Below are 15,000 nucleotides of genomic sequence, written 5' to 3'. Positions count from 1 at the left end.
GTGGAGTTCGCTGCACAGGCAGGGATCCGTCCAACTCGCACAAACCGAACACAACTCACGCGCCACGACGTACACTGTGCACCAGCCCCCCAAAACGAATCACCCCCCGAAGGACTAAGAAGCCCGACGAACGCGCGAAAACATTTAGAGAGGCCGAGCAAGCACCGGTTAGCGCGAATGAAAGTAACAAGCGCAACAGGCAACTTTCGAGGGACATACTTTTCGCAACAAGCTTCCACTAGGAAAGCATAGGCAACTCGTTCGAACGTCAAAGCCAACCAAATGGCAATTACCCGAGGGACACGCTTTTCGCAAGGCACCTTCCACTAGGGAAGCGCAGGCAACCCGAAGGCGAGTCGAAGACAACCCGAGGGACATGGAGGAATGCACCAGTGGAGTTCGCTGCACATGCAGGGATCCGTCCAACTCGCACAAACCGAACACAACTCACGCGCCACGACGTACACTGTGCACCAGCCCCCCAAAACGAATCACCCCCCGAAGGACTAAGAAGCCCGACGAACGCGCGAAAACATTTAGAGAGGCCGAGCAAGCACCGGTTAGCGCGAATGCAAATAACAAACGCAACAGGCAAATTTCGAGGGACATACTTTTCGCAACAAGCTTCCACTAGGAAAGCATAGGCAACTCGTTCGAACGTCAAAGCCAACCAAATGGCAATTACCCGAGGGACACGCTTTTCGCAAGGCACCTTCCACTAGGGAAGCGCAAGCAACCCGAAGGCGAGTCGAAGACAACCCGAGGGACATGGAGGAATGCACCAGTGGAGTTCGCTGCACAGGCAGGGATCCGTCCAACTCGCACAAACCGAACACAACTCACGCGCCACGACGTACACTGTGCACCAGCCCCCCAAAACGAATCACCCCCCGAAGGACCAAGAAGCCCGACGAACGCACGAAAACATTTAGAGAGGCCGAGCAAGCACCGGTTAGCGCGAATGCAAATAACAAACGCAACAGGCAACTTTCGAGGGACATACTTCTCGCAACAAGCTTCCACAAGGAAAGCACAGGCAACTCGTTCGCACGCCAAAGCCAACCAAATGGCAATTTAACCGAGGGACATGCATTTCGCAAGGCAACTTGTACAATTACCCGAGGGACATGGCATGCTTGCCAAGGCCGTGGCTTGGCATGCTTGCCAAGGCCGTGGCATGACATGCTGCTGGCCAAGGCCGGGCATGCCATGCTGCTGGACAAGGCCGTGGCAAGGCATGCTGATGGCCGAGGCCGTGGCAAGGCATGCTGATGGCCGAGGCCGTGGCAAGGCATGCTGCTGGCCAAGGCGTTGGCATGGCATGCTGCTGCTGACCAAGGCTTGGGCTTGCCATGCTGCCGGCCAAGGCCGCGGCATGCCATGTTGCTGGCCAAGGCCGTGGCATGGCATGCTGCTGGCCAAGGCCGTGGCATGACATGCTGGCCAAGGCCGGGGCATGGCAAGCTGCTGGCCAAGGTCGTGGCATGGCACGCTGCTGGCCAAGGCCGGGGCATAGCACGCTGCTGGCCATGGCCGTGGCTTGGCAAGGTTGCCAAGGCCGGGGCATGGCGTGCTGCTGGCCAAGGCTTTGGCATGCCATGTTGCTGGCCAAGGCTGTGGCATGGCATGCTGCTGGCCAAGGCCGTGGCATGACATGCTGGCCAAGGCCGGGGCATGGCATGCTGCTGGCCAAGGTCGTGGCATGGCATGCTGCTGGCCAAGGCCGTGGCATGACATGCTTGCCAAGGCCAGGGCATGGCATGCTGCTGGCCAAGGCTTTGGCATGCCATGTTGCTGGCCAAGGCTGTGGCATGGCATGCTGCCCTAGGCCAACGTGCCACCGCCACCGCCGCGGGCCGCCACTCGACGCATCCCGTGCTTGGCTATGTAGTTTCGATGCCACAAGCCAATGCCACAAGCCAAGCGATGGCATGTGCCAAGCGCCCGCCTAGGCATAGGCGTGGCCTGTGGCCTGGCCATGCTGGCCAGCCTTAAGGGAGGTGCCCCCCCCTTATAATAGCCTGTTAAGCCCTTTTCAATCTGGCAGGAGGAAACATCAAGCATGTTCGAGGAGTCATAATGGGGTTTTTTTAAAAAGTAATGGTTTTTTGCCAAAACTTTCAACATGAAAGTTGTATGAAATAATTTAATACACCATAAAAAAAATTATAAAAAAATATTTGGCCACCGGAATATTTTATTTTAATTTATTTCAATTTTAATACTTAAAAAATAATAAAAATTACTAAAAATACTCAAAAAATTCTAGAAAAATTCCAACAATTATAAGATGAGGCACTAGTAATTATAGTAATTTTTTTAATTATTTTTTATTTTTAATTTATTTTATTATAATTTTTATGAGTAAATAAATAATTAAAAAGCCCGACGAACGTGCAAAAACTCTTAGAGAAACCCAGCAAGCATCGGATAGCTCGAATGCAAATAACAAACGCAACAGGCAACTTCCGAGGGACATACTTTTCCCAACAAGCTTCCACTGGGGAAAGCACTAGCAACGTGTTCGCAAGTCAAAGGCAACCAAACCGGCTATTACCCGAGGGACAAGCATTTCGCAGGGCAACATATACGTAAGTCAAAGCCAAACCAAATGGCAATTACACGAGGGACAGGATTGCTTGCCAAGGGCGTGGCATGCGATGTTCTAGCCCAAGGCCAAGGCACGCCACGCTGCGGGACAAGGCCGTGGCAAGACATGCGGCTGGCCTTGGCCTTGGCATGGCATGCCGCCGGCTTTGGCTGGGCTGCGTTGGCCTTGCCATGGAATGTTGCTGGCTTCGGATGGGCTGCCTTGGCCTTGGCCTTGGCCGTGGCATGGCATGCTGCTGGCCTTGGCCTTGGCCTTGGCATGGCATGCTGCTGGCTTTGGCTGGGCTGCCTTGGCCGTGGCATGGCATGCTGCTGGCTTTGGCTGGGCTGCCTTGGCCGTGGCATGGCATGCTGCTGGCCTAGGCCTTGGCATGGCATGCTGCTGGCTTTGGCTGGGCTGCCTTGGCCGTAGCATGGCATGCTGCTGGCCTAGGCCTTGGCATGGCATGCTGCTGGCTTTGGCTGGCAGCCTTGGCCGTGGCATGGCATGCTGCTGGCCTTGGCCTTGGCATGGCATGCTGCTGGCTTTGGCTGGCCTGCCTTGGCCGTGGCATGGCATGCTGCTGGCCTTGGCCTTGGCATGGCATGCTGCTGGCTTTGGCTGGCCTGCCTTGGCCGTGGCATGGCATGCTGCTGGCCTAGGCCTTGGCATGGCATGCTGCTGGCTTTGGCTGGCCTGCCTTGGCCGTGGCATGGCATGCTGCTGGCCTAGGCCTGGCATGGCATGCTGCTGGCTTTGGCTGGGCTGCCTTGGCCGTGGCATGGCATGCTGCTGGCCTTGGCCTTGATATGGCATGCTGCTGGCTTTGGCTGGGCTGCCTTGGCCGTGGCATGGCATGCTGCTGGCCTAGGCCTTGGCATGGCATGCTGCTGGCTTTGGCTGGGCTGCCTTGGCCTTGGCATGGCATGCTGCTGGCTTTGGCTGGCCTGCCTTGGCCGTGGCATGGCATGCTGCTGGCCTAGGCCATGGCATGGCATGCTGCTGGCTTTGGCTGGGCTGCCTTGGCCGTGGCATGGCATGCTGCTGCCCTTGGCCTTGATATGGCATGCTGCTGGCTTTGGCTGGGCTGCCTTGGCCGTGGCATGGCATGCTGCTGGCCTAGGCCTTGGCATGGCATGCTGCTGGCTTTGGCTGGCCTGCGTTGGCCGTGGCATGGCATGCTGCTGGCCTAGGCCTTCGCATGGCATGCTGCTGGCTTTGGCTGGGCTGCCTTGGCCGTGGCATGGCATGCTGCTGGCCTTGGCCTTGGCATGGCATGCTGCTGGCTTTGGCTGGGCTGCCTTGGCCGTGGCATGGCATGCTGGTGGCCTAGGCCTTGGCATGGCATGCTGCTGGCTTTGGCTGGCCTGCCTTGGCCGTGGCATGGCATGCTGCTGGCCTAAGCCTTGGCATGGCATGCTGCTGGCTTTGGTTGGGCTGCCTTGGCCGTGGCATGGCATGCTGCTGGCCTTGGCCTTGGCATGGCATGCTGCTCGCTTTGGCTGGCCTGCCTTGGCCGTGGCATGGCATGCTGCTGGCCTAGGCCTTGGCATGGCATGCTGCTGGCTTTGGCAGGCCTGCCTTGGCCGTGGCATGGCATGCTGCTGGCCTTGGCCTTGGCATGGCATGCTGCTGGCTTTGGCTGGCCTGCCTTGGCCGTGGCATGGCATGCTGCTGGCGTAGGCCTTGGCATGGCATGCTGCTGGCTTTGGCTGGCCTGTTTTGGCCGTGGCATGGCATGCTGCTGGCCTAGGCCTTGGCATGGCATGCTGCTGGCTTTGGCTGGCCTGCCTTGGCCGTGGCATGGCATGCTGCTGGCCTAGGCCATGGCATGGCATGCTGCTGGCCTTGGCCTTGATATGGCATGCTGCTGGCTTTGGCTGGGCTGCCTTGGCCGTGGCATGGCATGCTGCTGGCCTAGGCCTTGGCATGGCATGCTGCTGGCTTTGGCTGGCCTGCCTTGGCCGTGGCATGGCATGCTGCTGGCCTTGGCCTTGGCATGGCATGCTGCTGGCTTTGGCTGGCCTGCCTTGGCCGTGGCATGGCATGCTGCTGGCCTAGGCCATGGCATGGCATGCTGCTGGCTTTGGCTGGGCTGCCTTGGCCGTGGCATGGCATGCTGCTGCCCTTGGCCGTGATATGGCATGCTGCTGGCTTTGGCTGGGCTGCCTTGGCCGTGGCATGGCATGCTGCTGGCCTAGGCCTTGGCATGGCATGCTGCTGGCTTTGGCTGGCCTGCCTTGGCCGTGGCATGGCATGCTGCTGGCCTAGGCCTTGGCATGGCATGCTGCTGGCTTTGGCTGGGCTGCCTTGGCCGTGGCATGGCATGCTGCTGGCCTTGGCCATGGCATGGCATGCTGCTGGCTTTGGCTGGGCTGCCTTGGCCGTGGCATGGCATGCTGGTGGCCTAGGCCTTGGCATGGCATGCTGCTGGCTTTGGCTGGCCTGCCTTGGCCGTGGCATGGCATGCTGCTGGCCTAGGCCTTGGCATGGCATGCTGCTGGCTTTGGTCGGGCTGCCTTGGCCGTGGCATGGCATGCTGCTGGCCTTGGCCTTGGCATGGCATGCTGCTGGCTTTGGCTGGCCTGCCTTGGCCGTGGCATGGCATGCTGCTGGCCTAGGCCTTGGCATGGCATGCTGCTGGCTTTGGCTGGGCTGCCTTGGCCGTGGCATGGCATGCTGCTGGCCTTGGCCTTGGCATGGCATGCTGCTGGCTTTGGCTGGGCTGCCTTGGCCGTGGCATGGCATGCTGCTGGCCATGGCCTTGGCATGGCATGCTGCTGGCTTTGGCTTGCCTGCCTTGGCCGTGGCATGGCATGCTGCTGGCCTAGGCCTTGGCATGGCATGCTGCTGGCTTTGGCTGGGCTGCCTTGGCCGTGGCATGGCATGCTGCTGGCCTTGGCCTTGGCATGGCATGCTGCTGGCTTTGGCTGGGCTGCCTTGGCCGTGGCATGGCATGCTGGTGGCCTAGGCCTTGGCATGGCATGCTGCTGGCTTTGGCTGGCCTGCCTTGGCCGTGGCATGGCATGCTGCTGGCCTAGGCCTTGGCATGGCATGCTGCTGGCTTTGGTTGGGCTGCCTTGGCCGTGGCATGGCATGCAGCTGGCCTTGGCCTTGGCATGGCATGCTGCTGGCTTTGGCTGGCCTGCCTTGGCCGTGGCATGGCATGCTGCTGGCCTAGGCCTTGGCATGGCATGCTGCTGGCTTTGGCTGGGCTGCCTTGGCCGTGGCATGGCATGCTGCTGGCCTTGGCCTTGGCATGGCATGCTGCTGGCTTTGGCTGGGCTGCCTTGGCCGTGGCATGGCATGCTGCTGGCCATGGCCTTGGCATGGCATGCTGCTGGCTTTGGCTCGCCTGCCTTGGCCGTGGCATGGCATGCTGCTGGCCTAAGCCTTGGCATGGCATGCTGCTGGCTTTGGCTGGGCTGCCTTGGCCGTGGCATGGCATGCTGCTGGCCTTGGCCTTGGCATGGCATGCTGCTGGCTTTGGCTGGCCTGCCTTGGCCGTGGCATGGCATGCTGCTGGCCTAGGCCTTGGCATGGCATGCTGGTGGCTTTGGCTGGGCTGCCTTGGCCGTGGCATGGCATGCTGCTGGCCTTGGCCTTGGCATGGCATGCTGCTGGCTTTGGCTGGGCTGCCTTGGCCGTGGCATGGCATGCTGCTGGCCATGGCCTTGGCATGGCATGCTGCTGGCTTTGGCTGGCCTGCCTTGGCCGTGGCATGGCATGCTGCTGGCCTAGGCCTTGGCATGGCATGCTGCTGGCTTTGGCTGGGCTGCCTTGGCCGTGGCATGGCATGCTGCTGGCCATGGCCTTGGCATGGCATGCTGCTGGCTTTGGCTCGCCTGCCTTGGCCGTGGCATGGCATGCTGCTGGCCTAGGCCTTGGCATGGCATGCTGCTGGCTTTGGGTGGGCTGCCTTGGCCGTGGCATGGCATGCTGCTGGCCTTGGCCTTGGCATGGCATGCTGCTGGCTTTGGCTGGCCTGCCTTGGCCGTGGCATGGCATGCTGCTGGCCTAGGCCTTGGCATGGCATGCTGCTGGCTTTGGCTGGGCTGCCTTGGCCGTGGCATGGCATGCTGCTGGCCTTGGCCTTGGCATGGCATGCTGCTGGCTTTGGCTTGCCTGCCTTGGCCGTGGCATGGCATGCTGCTGGCCTAGGCCTTGGCATGGCATGCTGCTGGCTTTGGCTGGGCTGCCTTGGCCGTGGCATGGCATGCTGCTGGCCTTGGCCTTGGCTTGGCATGCTGCTGGCTTTGGCTGGGCTGCCTTGGCCGTGGCATGGCATGCTGCTGGCCTTGGCCTTGGCATGGCATGCTGCTGGCTTTGGCTGGCCTGCCTTGGCCGTGGCATGGCATGCTGCTGGCCTTGGCATGGCATGCTGCTGGCTTTGGCTGGGCTGCCTTCGCCGTGGCATGCCATGCTGCTGGCCTTGGCCTTGGGGCTGGGCTGCCTTGGCTGCGGTTCTTATCACTAGACGTGCGTTGCGTGCGAAGGCGTGCAAAGGCGTGCAAAGGCGTGCGCGACCATGCGCGCAACACGCGCACCGTGGTCAAAAGACCACGCGCGCGGTATTCGCACAGGCCACGCTGCCCACGCCGCGGGCATGCCAGGCCGCCCAGGCCGTGCGCATGCCATGCCATGCTGCCCAGGCCGGCTGCATGCCAGGCCGCCCAGGCCGTGCGCATGCCATGCCGTGCTGCCCACGCCGCGGGCATGCCAGGCCGGCTGCATGCCAGGCCGCCCAGGCCGTGCGCATGCCATGCCGTGCTGCCCACGCCGCGGGCATGCCAGGCCGGCTGCATGCCAGGCCGCCCAGGCCGTGCGCATGCCATGCCGTGCTGCCCATGCCGCGCGCATGCCAGGCCGCCCACGCCCGCGCGCATGCCACGCCATGCTGCCCAAGGCCGCGCCCAGGCCGCGCAAGGCCGCGCCCAGGCCGCGCAAGGCCGCGCCCAGGCCGCCCAAGGCCGCGCCCAGGCCGCGCAAGGCCGCCCAAGGCCGCGGTCCAGGCCGCCCAAGGCCGCGGCCGAGCCGCCCCAGGCCGCAGCCCAGGCCGCGGTCGAGCCGCAGTGCATGTAACCCAAGGCCGCAGCCCAGGCCGCGCCCAACATGGGGCGTACCTGCCACTGCCTTGCCCTGGGCAAGGGAGGTGCCCCCCCCTTATAATAGCCTGTTAAGCCCTTTTCAATCTGGCAGGAGGAAACATCAAGCATGTTCGAGGAGTCATAATGGGGTTTTTTTAAAAAGTAATGGTTTTTTGCCAAAACTTTCAACATGAAAGTTGTAGGAAATAATTTAATACACCATAAAAAAAATTAAAAAAAATATTTTTTTACAGAAAATATTTTATTTTAATTTATTTCGATATTAATACTTAAAAAATAATAAAAATTAATAAAAATAGTCAAAAAATTATGGAAAAATTCCCATAATTAAAGGATGATTCACTAGTAATTATAGAAATTATTAAATTATTTTTTTCATTTTTTTTATTTTATTTTGATTTTTTTATGCCAAATAAGGGCTTTAAAAATTCGAAAAGCTCCAGAAAAATTGCAAAAAAATAGGGAATGACATTTAAAATTGATTGTAGTGCATTTTTAATTGTGTTGCACGGTTTGGGTAAGATTATAAAAGAATCATGTTCAAAAAGATCGATCGAGGCGGTGGCACGCCATGGCCTTGGCCTTGGCCTTGGCCTTTGCCCGCGGCCTTGGCCTTTGCCTTGGCCTTGGCCATGCCTTGCACAGGGACTTGGCCTTGCCCACTGCCTTGGCCTTGGCTTTGGCCTTGGCCTTGGCATGGCATGGCATGCTCGCCGAGGCCGTGGCATGCCTTGCTGCTAGCCAAGGCCGTGGCGTGGCATGCTCGCCCAGCCCGTGGCATGCCGTGCTCGCCCAGCCCGTGGCACGCCATGTTGGCCCAAGGCATTGGCATGGCATGCCGGCCAAGGCATGCTGGCCAACGCTGCACAAGGCGGTGCCATGGCATGGCATGCTGACCAAGACCGTGCCATGGCATGCTGGGCGAGGCCGGGGCATGGCATGCTGGCCGAGGCCGTGGCTTGCCATGCCGCCACGGCCGTGGCATGCCGGGCAACGGACCGGCATGGCCCAGCCCGTGGCACGCCATGTTGGCCCAAGGCATTGGCATGGCATGCCGGCCAAGGCATGCTGGCCAACGCTGCGGCACGGCGTGCTGGACAAGGCGGTGCCATGGCATGGCATGCTGACCAAGACAGTGCCATGGCATGCTGGCCGAGGCCGTGGCATGGCATGCTGGCCGAGGCCGTGGCTTGCCATGCCGCCACGGCCGTGGCATGCTGGGCAACGGACCGGCATGGCATGCTGGCCGTGGCGGTGGCACGACATGCTGGCCAAGGCAGTGGCATGGCATGTAGGCCAAGGCTAAGGCATGGCACGCTGTGGCATGGCACGCTGGCCAAGGCAGTCGCAAGGCATGCGGGCCGAGGCCGCGGCACGGCCCGCTGGGCAACGCGGTGGCATGGCATGCTGGGCAACGCCGTGGCAAGGCATGCGGGCCGAGGCCTTGGCATGGCATGCTGGCCGAGGCCGTGGCATGGCATGCGGGCCGAGGCCGTGGCATGGCATGGCATGCGGGCCGAGGCCGTGGCATGGCATGCGGGCCGAGGCCGTGGCGTGGCATGGCATGGCATGTTGGGCAACGCCGTGGCAAGACATGCGGGCCGAGGCCGTGGCATGGCATGTTGGGCAACGCCCTGGCAAGCCATGCGGGCCGAGGCCGTGGCGTGGCATGTTGGCCAAGGCTAAGGCATGGCACGCCGGGCAACGCGGTGCATTGGCATGCTGGGCAGCGCGGTGGCAAGGCATGGGGGCCGAGGCCGTGGCATGGCATGTTGGGCAACGCCGTGGCAAGACATGCGGGCCGAGGCCGTGGCATGGCATGCGGGCCGAGGCCGTGGCACGACATGTTGGCCAAGGCTAAGGCATGGCACGCCGGGCAACGCGGTGGCATGGCATGCTGGGCAACGCGGTGGCAAGGCATGCGGGCCGAGGCCGTGGCATGGCATGTTGGGCAACGCCGTAGAAGGGCATGCGGGCCGAGGCCGTGGCATGGCATGCGGGCCGAGGCCGTGGCATGGCATGTTGGGCGACGCTGTAGCAAGGCATGCGGGCCGAGGCCGTGGCATGTCATGCGGGCCGAGGCCGTGGCATGGCATGCGGGCCGAGGCCGTGGCATGGCATGTTGGCCGAGGCCGTGGCAAGGCATGCGGGCCGAGGCCGTGGCATGGCATGTTTGGCAACGCCGTGGCAAGACATGCGGGCCGTGGCATGGCATGGCATGCGGGCCGAGGCCGTGGCACGACATGTTGGCCAAGGCTAAGGCATGGCACGCCGGGCAACGCGGTGGCATGGCACGCCGGGCAACGCGGTGGCAAGGCATGCGGGCCGGGGCCGTGGCATGGCATGTTGGGCGACGCCGTAGCAAGGCATGCGGTCCGAGGCCGTGGCATGTCATGCGGGCCGAGGCCATGGCATGGCATGCGGGCCGAGGCCGTGGCATGGCATGTTGGGCGACGCCGTAGCAAGGCATGCGGGCCGAGGCCGTGGCATGTCATGCGAGCCGAGGCCGTGGCATGGCATGCGGGCCGAGGCCGTGGCATGGCAAGTTGGGCGACGTCGTGGCAAGGCATGCGGGCCGAGGCCGTGGCATGTCACGCGGGCCGAGGCCGTGGCATGGCATGCGGGCAGAGGCCGTGGCATGGCATGTTGGGCGACGCCGTCGCAAGGCATGCGGGCCGAGGCCGTGGCATGGCATGCGGGCCGAGGCCGTGGCATGGCATGTTGGGCGACGCCGTAGCAAGGCATGCGGGCCGAGGCCGTGGCATGTCATGGCATGTTGGGCGACGCCGTAGCAAGGCATGCGGGCCGAGGCCGTGGCATGGCATGTTTGGCAACGCCGTGGCAAGACATGAGGGCCGTGGCATGGCATGGCATGCGGGCCGAGGCCGTGGCACGACATGTTGGCCAAGGCTAAGGCATGGCACGCCGGGCAACGCGGTGGCATGGCATGCGGGCCGGGGCCGTGGCATGGCATGTTGGCCAACGTCGTAGCAAGGCATGCGGGCCGAGGCCGAGGCCGTGGCACGGCATGCGGGCCGAGGCTGTGGCATGGCATGTTGGGCGACGCCGTAGCAAGGCATGCGGTCCGAGGCCGTGGCATGTCATGCGGGCCGAGGCCGTGGCATGGCATGCGGGCCGAGGCCGTGGCATGGCATGTTGGGCGACGCCGTAGCAAGGCATGCGGGCCGAGGCCGTGCCGTGGCATGCGGGCCGAGGCCGTGGCATGGCATGCGGGCCGAGGCCGTGGCATGGCATGTTGGGCGACGCCGTAGCAAGGCATGCGGTCCGAGGCCGTGGCCTGTCATGCGGGCCGAGGCCGTGGCATGGCATGCGGGCCGAGGCCGTGGCATGGCATGCGGGCCGAGGCCGTGGCATGGCATGTTGGGCGACGCCGTAGCATGGCATGCGGGCCGAGGCCGTGGCATGTCATGCGCGCCGAGGCCGTGGCATGGCATGCGGGCCGAGGCCGTGGCATGGCAAGTTGGGCGACGTCGTGGCAAGGCATGCGGGCCGAGGCCGTGGCATGGCATGCGGGCCGAGGCCGTGGCAAGGCATGTTGGGCGACGCCGTAGCAAGGCATGCGGGCCGAGGCCGTGGCATGTCATGCGGGCCGAGGCCGTGGCATGGCATGCGGGCCGAGGCCGTGGCATGGCATGTTGGGCGACGCCGTAGCAAGGCATGCGGTCCGAGGCCGTGGCATGTCATGCGGGCCGAGGCCGTGGCATGGCATGCGGGCCGAGGCCGTGGCATGGCATGTTGGGCGACGCCGTAGCAAGGTATGCGGTCCGAGGCCGTGGCATGTCATGCGGGCCGAGGCCGTGGCATGGCATGCGGGCCGAGGCCGTGGCATGGCATGTTGGGCGACGCCGTAGCAAGGCATGCGGGCCGAGGCCGTGCCGTGGCGTGCGGGCCGAGGCCGTGGCATGGCATGTTGGGCGACGCCGTAGCAAGGCATGCGGTCCGAGGCCGTGGCATGTCATGCGGGCCGAGGCCGTGGCATGGCATGCGGGCCGAGGCCGTGGCATGGCATGTTGGGCGACGCCGTAGCAAGGCATGCGGGCCGAGGCCGTGCCGTGGCATGCGGGCCGAGGCCGTGGCATGGCATGTTGGGCGACGCCGTAGCAAGGCATGCGGTCCGAGGCCGTGGCATGTCATGCGGGCCGAGGCCGTGGCATGGCATGCGGGCCGAGGCCGTGGCATGGCATGTTGGGCGACGCCGTAGCAAGGCATGCGGGCCGAGGCCGTGGCATGTCATGCGGGCCGAGGCCGTGGCATGGCATGCGGGCCGAGGCCGTGGCATGGCAAGTTGGGCGGCGTCGTGGCAAGGCATGCTGGCCGAGGCCGTGGCATGTCATGCGGGCCGAGGCCGTGGCATGGCATGCGGGCCGAGGCCGTGGCAAGGCATGTTGGGCGACGCCGTAGCAAGGCATGCGGGCCGAGGCCGTGGCATGTCATGCGGGCCGAGGCCGTGGCACGTCATGCGGGCCGAGGCCGTGGCATGGCATGTTTGGCCACGCCGTGGCAAGACATGCGGGCCGTGGCATGGCATGGCATGCGGGCCGAGGCCGTGGCTCGACATGTTGGCCAAGGCTAAGGCATGGCACGCCGGGCAACGCGGTGGCATGGCATGCTGGGCAACGCGGTGGCAAGGCATGCGGGCCGAGGCCGTGGCATGGCATGTTGGGCAACGCCGCAGCAAGGCATGCGGGCCGAGGCCGTGGCATGGCATGCGGGCCGAGGCCGTGGCATGGCATGCGGGCCGAGGCCGTGGCATGGCATGTTGGACGACGCCGTAGCAAGGCATGCGGTCCGAGGCCGTGGCATGTCATGCGGGCCGAGGCCGTGGCATGGCATGCGGGCCGAGGCCGTGGCATGGCATGTTGGGCGACGCCGTAGCAAGGCATGCGGGCCGAGGCCGTGCCGTGGCATGCGGGCCGAGGCCGTGGCATGGCATGTTGGGCGACGCCGTAGCAAGGCATGCGGTCCGAGGCCGTGGCATGTCATGCGGGCCGAGGCCGTGGCATGGCATGCGGGCCGAGGCCGTGGCATGGCATGTTGGGCGACGCCGTAGCAAGGCATGCGGGCCGAGGCCGTGCCGTGGCATGCGGGCCGAGGCCGTGGCATGGCATGTTGGGCGACGCCGTAGCAAGGCATGCGGTCCGAGGCCGTGGCATGTCATGCGGGCCGAGGCCGTGGCATGGCATGCGGGCCGAGGCCGTGGCATGGCATGTTGGGCGACGCCGTAGCAAGGCATGCGGGTCGAGGCCGTGGCATGTCATGCGGGCCGAGGCCGTGGCATGGCATGCGGGCCGAGGCCGTGGCATGGCAAGTTGGGCGGCGTCGTGGCAAGGCATGCGGGCCGAGGCCGTGGCATGTCATGCGGGCCGAGGCCGTGGCAGGGCATGCGGGCCGAGGCCGTGGCACGTCATGCGGGCCGAGGCCGTGGCATGGCATGTTTGGCAACGCCGTGGCAAGACATGCGGGCTGTGGCATGGCATGGCATGCGGGCCGAGGCCGTGGCTCGACATGTTGGCCAAGGCTAAGGCATGGCACGCCGGGCAACGCGGTGGCATGGCATGCTGGGCAACGCGGTGGCAAGGCATGCGGGCCGAGGCCGTGGCATGGCATGTTGGGCAACGCCGCAGCAAGGCATGCGGGCCGAGGCCGTGGCATGGCATGCGGGCCGAGGCCGTGGCATGGCATGCGGGCCGTGGCCGTGGCATGGCATGTTGGGCGACGCCGTCGCAAGGCATGCGGGCCGAGGCCGTGGCATGGCATGTTTGGCAACGCCGTGGCAAGACATGCGGGCCGTGGCATGGCATGGCATGCGGGCCGAGGCCGTGGCACGGCATGCGGGCCGAGGCCGTGGCATGGCATGTTGGGCGACGCCGTAGCAAGGCATGCGGGCCGAGGCCGTGGCCGTGGCATGGCATGCGGGCCGTGGCCGTGGCATGGCATGGCATGCGGGCCGAGGCCGTGGCATGGCATGTTGGGCAACGCCGTGGCAAGGCATGCGGGCCGAGGCCGTGGCATGGCATGATGGCCGAGGCCGTGGCATGTCATGCGGGCCGAGGCCGTGGCATGGCATGTTGGGCGACGCCGTAGCAAGGCATGCGGTCCGAGGCCGTGGCATGTCATGCGGGCCGAGGCCGTGGCATGGCTTGTTGGGCGACGCCGTAGCAAGGCATGCGGGCCGAGGCCGTGGCATGTCATGCTGGCCAAGGCCAAGGCATGGCATGGCATGGCATGCGGGCCGAGGCCGTGGCATGGCATGTTGGGCAACGCCGTGGCAAGGCATGCGGGCCGAGGCCGTGGCATGGCATGATGGCCGAGGCCGTGGCATGCCATGCTGGCCAAGGCTAAGGCATGGCATGCCGGGCAACGCGGTGGCATGGCATGCTGGGCAACGCCGTGGCAAGGCATGCGGGCCGAGGCCGTGGCATGGCATGTTGGGCAACGCCTTGGCAAGACATGCGGGCCGAGGCCGTGGCATGGCATGGCATGTTGGGCAACGCCTTGGCAAGGCATGCGGGCCGAGGCCGTGGCATGGCATGCTAGCCGAGGCCGTGGCATGGCATGTTGGGCGACGCCGTGGCAAGGCATGCGGGCCGAGGCCGTGGCATGGCATGCGGGCCGAGGCCGTGGCACTGCATGTTGGGCGACGCCGTAGCAAGGCATGCGGGCCGAGGCCGAGGCCGTGGCATGGCATGTTGACCGAGGCCAAGGCATGGCATGCCGGGCAACGCGGTGGCATGGCATGCGCGGCCGAGGCCGTGGCAAGGCATGCGGGCCGAGGCCGTGGCATGGCATGTTGGGCGACGCCGTGGCAAGGCATGCGGGCCGAGGCCGTGGCATGGCATGCGGGCCGAGGCCGTGGCACTGCATGTTGGGCGACGCCGTAGCAAGGCATGCGGGCCGAGGCCGAGGCTGTGGCATGGCATGTTGACCGAGGCCAAGGCATGGCATGCCGGGCAACGCGGTGGCATGGCATGCGCGGCCGAGGCCGTGGCAAGGCATGCGGGCCGAGGCCGTGGCATGGCATGTTGGGCGACGCCGTGGCAAGGCATGCGGGCCGAGGCCGTGGCATGGCATGTTGGGCGACGCCGTGGCAAGGCATGCGGGCCGAGGCCGTGGCATGGCATGCGGGCCGAGGCCGAGGCCGTGGCATGGCATGTTGACCGAGGCCAAGGCATGGCATGCCGGGCAACGCGGTGGCATGGCATGCGCGGCCGAGGCCGTGGCAAGGCATGCGGGCCGAGGCCGTGGCATGGCATGTTGGGCGACGCCGTGGCAAGGCATGCG

This window comes from Camellia sinensis, chromosome 6, assembly GCF_055761805.1.
Source record: "Camellia sinensis isolate YWXY chromosome 6, ASM5576180v1, whole genome shotgun sequence".
Taxonomy (NCBI): domain Eukaryota; kingdom Viridiplantae; phylum Streptophyta; class Magnoliopsida; order Ericales; family Theaceae; genus Camellia; species Camellia sinensis.
Note: the sequence above shows the minus strand (reverse complement) of the source record.